The sequence below is a fragment of the Suricata suricatta genome, chromosome 7, assembly GCF_006229205.1.
Source record: "Suricata suricatta isolate VVHF042 chromosome 7, meerkat_22Aug2017_6uvM2_HiC, whole genome shotgun sequence".
NCBI lineage: Eukaryota > Metazoa > Chordata > Mammalia > Carnivora > Herpestidae > Suricata > Suricata suricatta.
Window position 1 is genome coordinate 128,844,537 of NC_043706.1, and position 8,835 is coordinate 128,853,371.

General features: G+C 46.5%; 1 long non-coding RNA gene across 3 annotated transcripts in view; it reads left to right on the plus strand.

Moving 5' to 3' along the window:
* Positions 1-695: 695 nt before the first annotated feature.
* LOC115296225 overlaps positions 696-8,835 on the plus strand; it is a 34,471-nt gene continuing 26,331 nt past the window's right edge. Inside the window, exons 1-2 of one of the 3 annotated variants that reach the window (XR_003910789.1) lie at positions 696-741; positions 8,566-8,672. This is a non-coding gene — a long non-coding RNA (uncharacterized LOC115296225). The other 2 variants (XR_003910791.1, XR_003910790.1) reach the window with 2 other exon arrangements.

An 8,835-nucleotide genomic window follows, 5' to 3' on the forward strand; every position in this document is an offset into this window, starting at 1 on the left:
CAAGGTCGAACTGTGACTCACACCGGTCATGGAGATAGGAAACTAGATCCACGACAAGAATATGGTTGGGAGAGTGTTTGCCTTATTCAAACAACAGAAGTGGTGAAGGAATATCACTGTGTTGAATAAAAAAAGAAATTGGGGTGCCTGGGTGGCTCAGTCGGTTGAGCATCCGGCTTTGGCTCAGGTCATGATCTCAAGGTTCGTGTATTCGAGCCCCGTGTCAGGCTCTGTGCTGACAGCTAGCTTAGAGCCTGGAGCCTGCTTCATATTCTGTGTCTCCCTCTCTCTCTCTGACCCTCCCCTGCTCGCACTGTCTCTCTCTGCCTCTCAAAAGTAAATTTTAAAAATTTAAAAATTTAAGTAAAAAAAGAAAGAAATTAATTTAGCTCTCATCATGTACCAGGCACTGTGCTTGTTGCCTTCTATTATTTATTTCCTTTAATTCTGTGAAGTAGGTTTCCATTTTTCAGAGGAGGAAATTGAGGCTTAGAGAAGTGGCATTGCTCAGGGTCATTCAGGGGATAAGTATTAGAACCAGAGTCCTTGCTTTTAGCCATCTATAGAGCTGCCTTCTGAGAAAGCACCCCAGGACAGAACAAGACCCCAAATGCCTGTCATATCCACCATCCTTTGTGAGTCAGGCTGCCATGCCTCTCCCATTGTGATCTGTGTTGGAGCCAAAGTCTGGCAGGAGCCGCAGCTGACATCCGGCAGGAGTAACCCCAATGCCAGTCCACAGTAAGTAACTTTACAATGAGCTCTATCCTGAAGTAACCTGATGAGTCTCCACGCCTCATACCAGGAGAGGGTCATCGTGTATGGAAATCTACCAACCCAGAGGTGGAGGTGGTAAGAAGGGCTTTGTGGGTGAGGAGAAATCATTTGCAATAATCAGTCAATAGTAATAAATAAAGTAACTAATGCTATGGTGACTACCTGGCCAGGAGAGAGCAACAGGGCTTTTCCAGCACAAATTATAACTGGGACCACTTAGCGCAGTGACAGAATCTCAACCATTCAGGTGTCCGCAGTAAATCTCATTCCTCTCCATGTTCCTGCTCTGCTTCTCATCAGGAGACCCCTACTGTAGGTCAAGGAAGCCTACCTGAGGGGTTCTGCCTCCAGGGAGAAGCAATGTAACACTCCTTCCTATCTTGGCCCCGGGCTGCCCAGGGCCCAGAAACGTGCTCTTATCTCTATGTTGGATTTGTCACACATAAATGTCATGATCAAGTCATTTGTCCATCTCCTCCATTATTTTGTGAGCCTCTTGAAGGCCAGGAGTGGTGTTTTGTGCCTGATTTCCAATACTGACAGTGGCCCAACACAAGGAAGTGCTAGGTAATTATGAATCTTTTTTATTTTTATGTTTATTTAGAGGTTCCAACCTGAGGTGGTAGAAGGGATTATTGGCTGAACCAGAGATCCCTTAATTTCCAAGAGTCTATAAGTCTAAGAGGTTTTCAACCGGAAGGCATGTCAGCATCATGTGAGGAGCATTTTCAAATTATTTCTGCCTAGCTCTCCTCTCCTCCTTGTCCCCCAAGATTTTAATCCCCCTTCCCATTCTGTACCCCCCATCTCCAGTTGAGAACCAAAGGAACACACATCCAGGGTTTCTACTATTGTGTCACTACCTGACGTTGGTGAAATAGCCCAGGAAGGGAGAAAGGAAGCTAACCAAATGGGAAAATTCTTTTTTTATTTAGATTTTTTTATGCACTAGGAATGTCTACCTTGTAGATTTAAGCAGTGTAAGAAATATCTGTGAAAAATGAAAAGCGACTTGGTTGAAGAAAATTAATAGTTAGAGTTATCTAACAATGCTGCAAATGTTGGCTTCCTTCTGCTACTGCTATTTTGTTTGGAATGGGTCCAATTTTCCCCTTGCATAAAAGGAGACAAGATCTGTTTGAAGCCATTAACAGCACCAATAGGAGGGACATTTGAATTAATAACCAGAAGGCCAGTCAGCCAGGAGCAATTTTGAGCATAATCTTTTCCTTTGACTTTTTTCTTTGTAAGACTGATATTTTGCTATATTATACTTGGTCCGACATGCCACTGCAGAGCCAAATAATTTATCTTTCCAACTCTTTTTTATTTAAATTGACTTGAGTGAAACATTTTAATTTATTTGCGTGGAGATGCCTTCTGTGGATTGTGTTAGGCGCTATTAAGCACTATTTCTGAGCATAAAGAATTCCTTGGAATTCAGCAAGAAATAACAATACATTCAAGGGCAGAAGCACATGCTCTTGAAATAATGTTCAGAGAACAGAGTAAGATACAAAACCAAATATAATGTGTGATCTTCAGCTTGTTTCTTTGAAAGTAAAGCTACACAAAAATTACATTTTTTCTCACTCTGTTTCACTCAACTCTACTTGCTACTGTACAACTACATGTTTTGCAAGTACTAACGGTTTTCTGGAGGCCTCCAAGGACTGTCCCATGTGCTCAGGAGCAAGTCCCCAAAGATGCCACATGGCCCTCTTTGTGTTTTCCTTCTTCTCCAGCCCCAGCCTCCTTCCACCGAGGGGCACCACATCTCCCCTGCTGCTTCTCCGGGAACAGAGAGCCCCCCAGGAAGCAGCCTCCCATGACCACTGCAAACACCCTGGGTGCAATGGAGTTCCTGAGGGGCCAAATTGCCCAAATCCAGCCCAAATCCTGGGCTAGCGTGGGGTAGAAGTCAGTTCTACCCTTCCTCAGGCTGTTCCCACCCACTCTACATGAGGCCTTAGGCAGATCTTTCTAGAACGCACACTGGAGGGGGACTTGGGTGATTCAGTCAGTTCAGCATCCAACTTGCGGTACGTGAGTTCAAGACTTGCATTGGAATCTCTGTCTGCTGTGAGCACGGAGCCTGTTTGGAATTCTAAATAAACAAACTTCAAAAACAAAATGAAATGCAAAGCCTTCAATAGCTTCCTAAGACCGACACTATAAAACCAGAACTCCTGAGCTGTAACTATGTGGCCTGGCCGCAACTTGAGGCAGGGACTCCTTCCTGGACCTCACCTTGCCAGACCCTGGGGCACTGTGGGGATGAGCCATGACCCCCATTGCCAGCTGGCTCACGTTGTTTCTGCTTCGAACACTTTGCCCACCCAACCATCAGCCTGCCAAGATTTCTTCAAAACCCAGCTCAAATATTTCTTCCTGTCACGTTTTCCTGAACACTCCCCCCTCCCACCCCACAGTGTGTCTGCCCCACACCGCACTCAGCTCTTTGTCCCTCCTTTCTTATGTGGTATTCAGCTCCAGCCTCTGCCAGCATTGGCTCCTGTCTGCTCATCTCCCTCCTTCACTAAGTGGTGAGCTCCGACAGTCAGGGAACTTGTCCTCATCGCTTTGGTGGCCTCAGCACGCAGGGACCGTGCCCCGCGTGGACCACGCATCGCTGGCCTGACAAAAACCAACAGTATAAATGTGAAACTCACACAGGAACTTAGACATTTCCAAAGGTCCCTAGAAGGCCACGTTTCTTTCCTCTTATGCTACAGGGCACCTGGCCTCTCTGTGCCCCTCTTGTCCACCGGTGAGGAAGTCACAGGACGCGTTTGGTGTCTGGCCTGGGCTCCACCAAGATTCTAAATGCGGTGTGAGTGTGCAAGGCACAGCTGACTCCGCCAGAATGAGTGAGGTGAAGACTGACCCCGCATGGCCCGGCCCAGTGACCCAGTGCTGAGTGAGGGCACTGGCCAAACACCCATCCCTCTGGGCCCTGGCACCCCCTGTGCTGCAGAACAGCTCCCCCCTAACCCTGGGATCGGGGCCATTCTCCCTGTGAGAAGAGGCCTTACAAGATGCAAACCTGCACAGTCTGGAGGCCGTTAGAGACTTCAAGGGCACATTCTCATTTCCTCTGAAAGCACAGGTTTGCCTTTGCTGCCTAAGGTAAGATTTGTAAACGCAACCAGGTTTGCTGCTCAAAGGGAGCCTCTGCGTCCTCCCCACACCCCCAGAGACTGCCGCATCTCAGGTGGCACAGCCATGCCTTGCTGTGTTTGAGGTCCATGTTCAAAACCATCCAGCTTCGCAAAGCTAGGGCTGAGGGCATAGCTAATCTTAGCAGTAAAACTCACATTTATCATATTCAGACGACCAGTTTGGAAAAGAAGACAGCAGCGGTGGAAATATCTCTGGGACCTCCGCAAGGGATTAACTCAACCGACTGTGGAATGTCGGTGCCTCACCAACTGATAACTGGCCATGAATGCATTTCTCCGTCTAAAACTCAAGTGACTCTTAGAGAGGGATCACTGCAGATATCATAACACACATGGGGCCTCTGGGTCTCCAGAGCCTGGCATGTCTGACCAGAGGGAACACAGATGTCATATGATCGCCTGACGGGCAAGCCCAAACCAATGCCAGGCCTATCCTCTTGGTCACCAGTGCTTTAAATCTTGCCCAGAGTCGCCCTGGCCAGAGCTTGCTGGGATTATGTGGTGAGGTCACCTGAGCCAGAAACCCAGCCAAGAAGCAGAGGCTAAGCCGTTTGATGGGCAGACCACGGCTCCAGCCACAACATCTCCGTCAAAACAATGTCACGGACAAGCCTAGAATTTGTGGTGATCAAAAGGTGCTCAGAGCACTAAGGCCTTGCCACAATCCTAGGCTTTCAATTAGAAAGGCATATGTAAATGTTTTGACATGATGTTAGGACATTTCGCTTAAATATAGTGAGCCTAGACACTGGCATGGAAAATCAGACAGCATTTTATTCAAGCTGCTTCTCTTCCATGGGCTTCTTTATTGTGTCCTCTTTTTCACTTGTCTTCAATAGTGTTGACAAGGGGTGCATTTTCCTCTGAACTTGACGCTGGTTACCCACTCCAGGCTCAGATTTGTGAAGTGGGAGTCTTTGTTTAGCACATACTCGTGGAGCACCTACTATGTGCCAGGCACTGAGCTAGTCACTAGGGATACTGAACATGGCAGAAGTATCTCCCATTCTCAGAGTGGGAGGGTTGGGGGGGACAGTCTAGTGACAATGAGTTCCAGAGGTAAGCCCTGCCTCTTGTCGGGCCTTTCTGCACAGGAGTAAGGCCAGTCTATTCAAATCCTAAACCACAGGGCTTAGCCCCCAAATGAAAATTGGGCCCCTGGGCCACTGTGACCACAAGTGACAACCCAGCTGTCCACATCCCTCCATTGAGAGGAGTCACAGGCCTGGGATGACCAAACTGATCCTGCTCAAGGCTGTGCCAAGGCCCCCTGCGGTGCGAGTTGCATTGTTATGAATTCTGGTAACTGCATTTTATTGACAGTTCTAGAATCTGGTTGTGACAAGAGCTCTTTCTCGGCTCCTTATCTCTGGAGGAGGAGAAGAGGAATCAAGAGTTCAGTCTTCCTTTCCCTTCTGCCAGGGGGCTCCTCTAGCTTGCTACCTCCTGGGTGGTGGCAGGATTTCTCCAGGCTCTGAAATAGCAGGGACAGTCCCTGCATCCCCAGAGATACTGCCCCACCTGGCCAGAACCATTCAGCCAGTGAAGAGACAGGGCCATTCAGGAAGAATCTCTGGAATTCCCTCACAGATGAGGTCAGGTAGGTCAAAATGTGTTGCAAACCAATGCTATAAACTATAGGATACCATGATCATCATCATTATTATTGTAAACTATGGTGGTAACATCACTGTTGGGCTTCGACTAGACAGATTCCAATCAAGAGCCGTTACCTTTATTTTTCTACTCTTTCCATTATATTTTCATTCTTCCCTAATTGTGATATATTCTATACACAATATAATGAACAAATTTAAGAGTAAGATTCATTCATTCCATTCATTACTTATGGCCCAATGTCAAGTCTAATAGCTATATTTAAACACATACTGCAAAGTCAACAAATTATATTTTAACTCACATAAATACGTAGAACAGCACATTTAATCATGATGCCTGTTACGGACTGAATGTGGGTGTCCCCACCAAAATTCACGTGTTGAAGCCCAAACTGCCACTGTGACTGTATCTGAGGACAAGTTTATGAGCTGACAAAGGTTAAATGAGGTCAGAAGGGTGGGGTCCAGAAGGCAGGTGGGAGTAGAGGAAGAACAAGGGTGCCCTCTCCTTGTCTACAAGAAGAATGGGTCACTTGAGTACACAGCCACATGGCAGCCACCTCCAAGCCAAGAGGACACGACTCAGGGTAAACCAGCATCTTAATGAGGGGCTCTTAGGCTCCAGCACTGTGGGAGGTAAGTGTTGGGTAAGCTGCCCTGCCTGTGGTATTTTGTTGTGGCCGCCCGAGCAGATGAAGACAATACATTTTGAGCCAAGTTTAATACTTACAGTGGATAATAGTAGACAAACCACTTTTCCTTTTCTTTTTCTTTATCTGTTTTCAAAGGTGGCTTTTTGTTTTCAAAGGGTGCTGTTTTGCCTGAACTCTTTTAATTCATAGGCTGTTGATTCTGTGGACTGTAAATAATATTCATTGGTTTGGTTTTGTTTAATGTTTATTTTTGAGAGAGAGCACAAACAGGAGGTACGGAGAGCAGGCTCTGAGCTGACAGCCGCAAGTCCTATGTGGGGCTTGAACTCACGAATCGAGAGATCATGACCTGAGCTGAAGTCTGAGGCTCATCTGACTGAGCCACTCAGGTGCCACAGCTTTCATGTTTTTAAATTGCCATTACGAGGTGCCTGGATGGCCCAGTCAGTTGAGTGGCTGACTCTTGATTTCAGCTCAGATCATGATCTCAGGGCTGTGGGTTCAAGCCCCACATCAGGCTCCATGCGAGTGTGGAGTCTGCTTGGGATTCTCTCTCTCTCTCTCTCTCTCTCTCTCTCTCTCTCTCTCTCTCTCTCTCCCCCCTCCTCTGTACCTCTCCCCTGCTTTCACTCATTCTCTCTCTCTCTAAAAGAAAAAAATGTCATTACAAGTAATAATGACATATATTCTGTATTTATTCTGTTAGAGACCATTCCAATAAATGTTTGAGAGGGTTAAATATCTACAGACATCTTAGTTTGAACACATATTTCTTTAAAATATGCTTTGCAAAGTAACTCTGTTCACAAGCAACTGTGTGTTATGAAATATAATGCAAATGAGGTAAGTCAAAAAGGAAGGTCAGACTGACTGCCATCTTTAAGAGATCATATGAGACTCCCAGGCAAATTATTACCAGAAATTAATCCCACACTATGCTATCCCGAGTGATTTACAAACCAAATTATGATTTTCATTATAGCTCAAGCCAAGGGATTAGACTCTGACTGCATCTCTACGTAAACACCAAATCAGACTGCAGGATGGCTTCCCTGAACTCATATACCCAGATGAGAAGCAGGAAGAAATGGGAAGGAGGCAAACTTGACCCAAAGCTGGCCCTCCGCCTTCTCCCTGGTGCTTCCTCTCTGCTGCCCACCAGGGGCAGCACCGGAGGCCCTGCTGTCTTCCTCAGGTTCCATGTCCTCTACTGCCTTCCCCAAGCTTCTGACCTTTCCTCAAACACCCTTGCCCTCAAACTGTATCTGCCATGTGCCGTTGGGCTCCACTTTCTGTTAGGAAACTGATAAACTAATCTCTACATAACGAGGGAGTCGCTGCCCAATATGTCGCTCCTTCCTGCCAGCTAAGCATAGTTGTATTTAAATAGTGTCTCAGTAATGGGCACCTTCCTGCACTGTTGGTGGGAATGTAAACTGGTGCAGCCACTCTGGAAAACAGTATGGAGGTTCCTCAAAAAACTATCAATAGACTTCCCTATGACCCAGCAATAGCACTGCTAAGGATTTACCCAAGGAATACAGAAGTGCTGATGCATAGGGGCACATGTACCCCAATGTTCATAGCGGCACTTTCTACAATAGCCAAATCATGGAAAGAACCTAAATGTCCAACAACTGATGAATGGATCAAGAAGATGTGGTTTATATATACAATGGAGTATTACATGGCAATGAGGAAGAATGAAATCTGGCCATTTGTAGCAAAGCAGATGGACCTCGAGGGTGTCATGCTAAGCGAAATAAGTCAGGCAGAGAAGGACAGATAACGTATGTTTACACTCATAGGTCTAACAGGACAAACCTAACAGAGGACCATGGGGAGAGGAGGGGAGGTAAATCATGAGAGACTACTGAATACTGAAAACGAACTGAGGGCTGAAGAGGGAGGGAGGAAGGGAAAGGGGGGTGATGGTCATGGAGGAGGGCACTTGTGGGTATGAGCACTGGGTGTTATATGGAAACCAATTTGACAATAAACTATTATAAAAAGATTAAATAATGTCTCAGAGAGATCATGCTGAAATGACACAGTCTTTTTTTAAACTACAGTCATTTTGATGATGCCAGTTCTAGTCTGTGGTCTCTAACTGTACTGGTTTTATGAACCCAATATTCATTTTTATCAAATTTGATTAACTGGGTTTTTTCCACAGGAGTAGAATATCACAAGAGTCACTGAAGGTTTAAAATAACTCAGCTATCGCCCTTGGTCCCATTAATACTAATGTCAAGAAAAAATAATTTTTAAATATACATCAAAACCTATTAGCACTGTGAAATCTAAATGAAACGATTCTCTATTTATTGTTAGTGTCTTGTTGCCAGTCTGGGCTGCTGTAACAAATACCATGGACTAGAAGGCGTTATGAAAGACATTTATCTGCCCGAATTCTGGAGATGGAGAAGTCCAAGACTAAGGTACCAGCAGATTCAGTGTCTAGTGAGAGCCGCTTCCTGGCTGGCAGACACAGCCTCCCTGCTCTGTCCTTACTTGGTGCGGGGGGGGGGGGGGGGGGGGGGGGGGGGGGGGGGGGGGGGGGGGGGGGGGGGGGGGGGGGGGGGGGGGGGGGGGGGGGGGGGG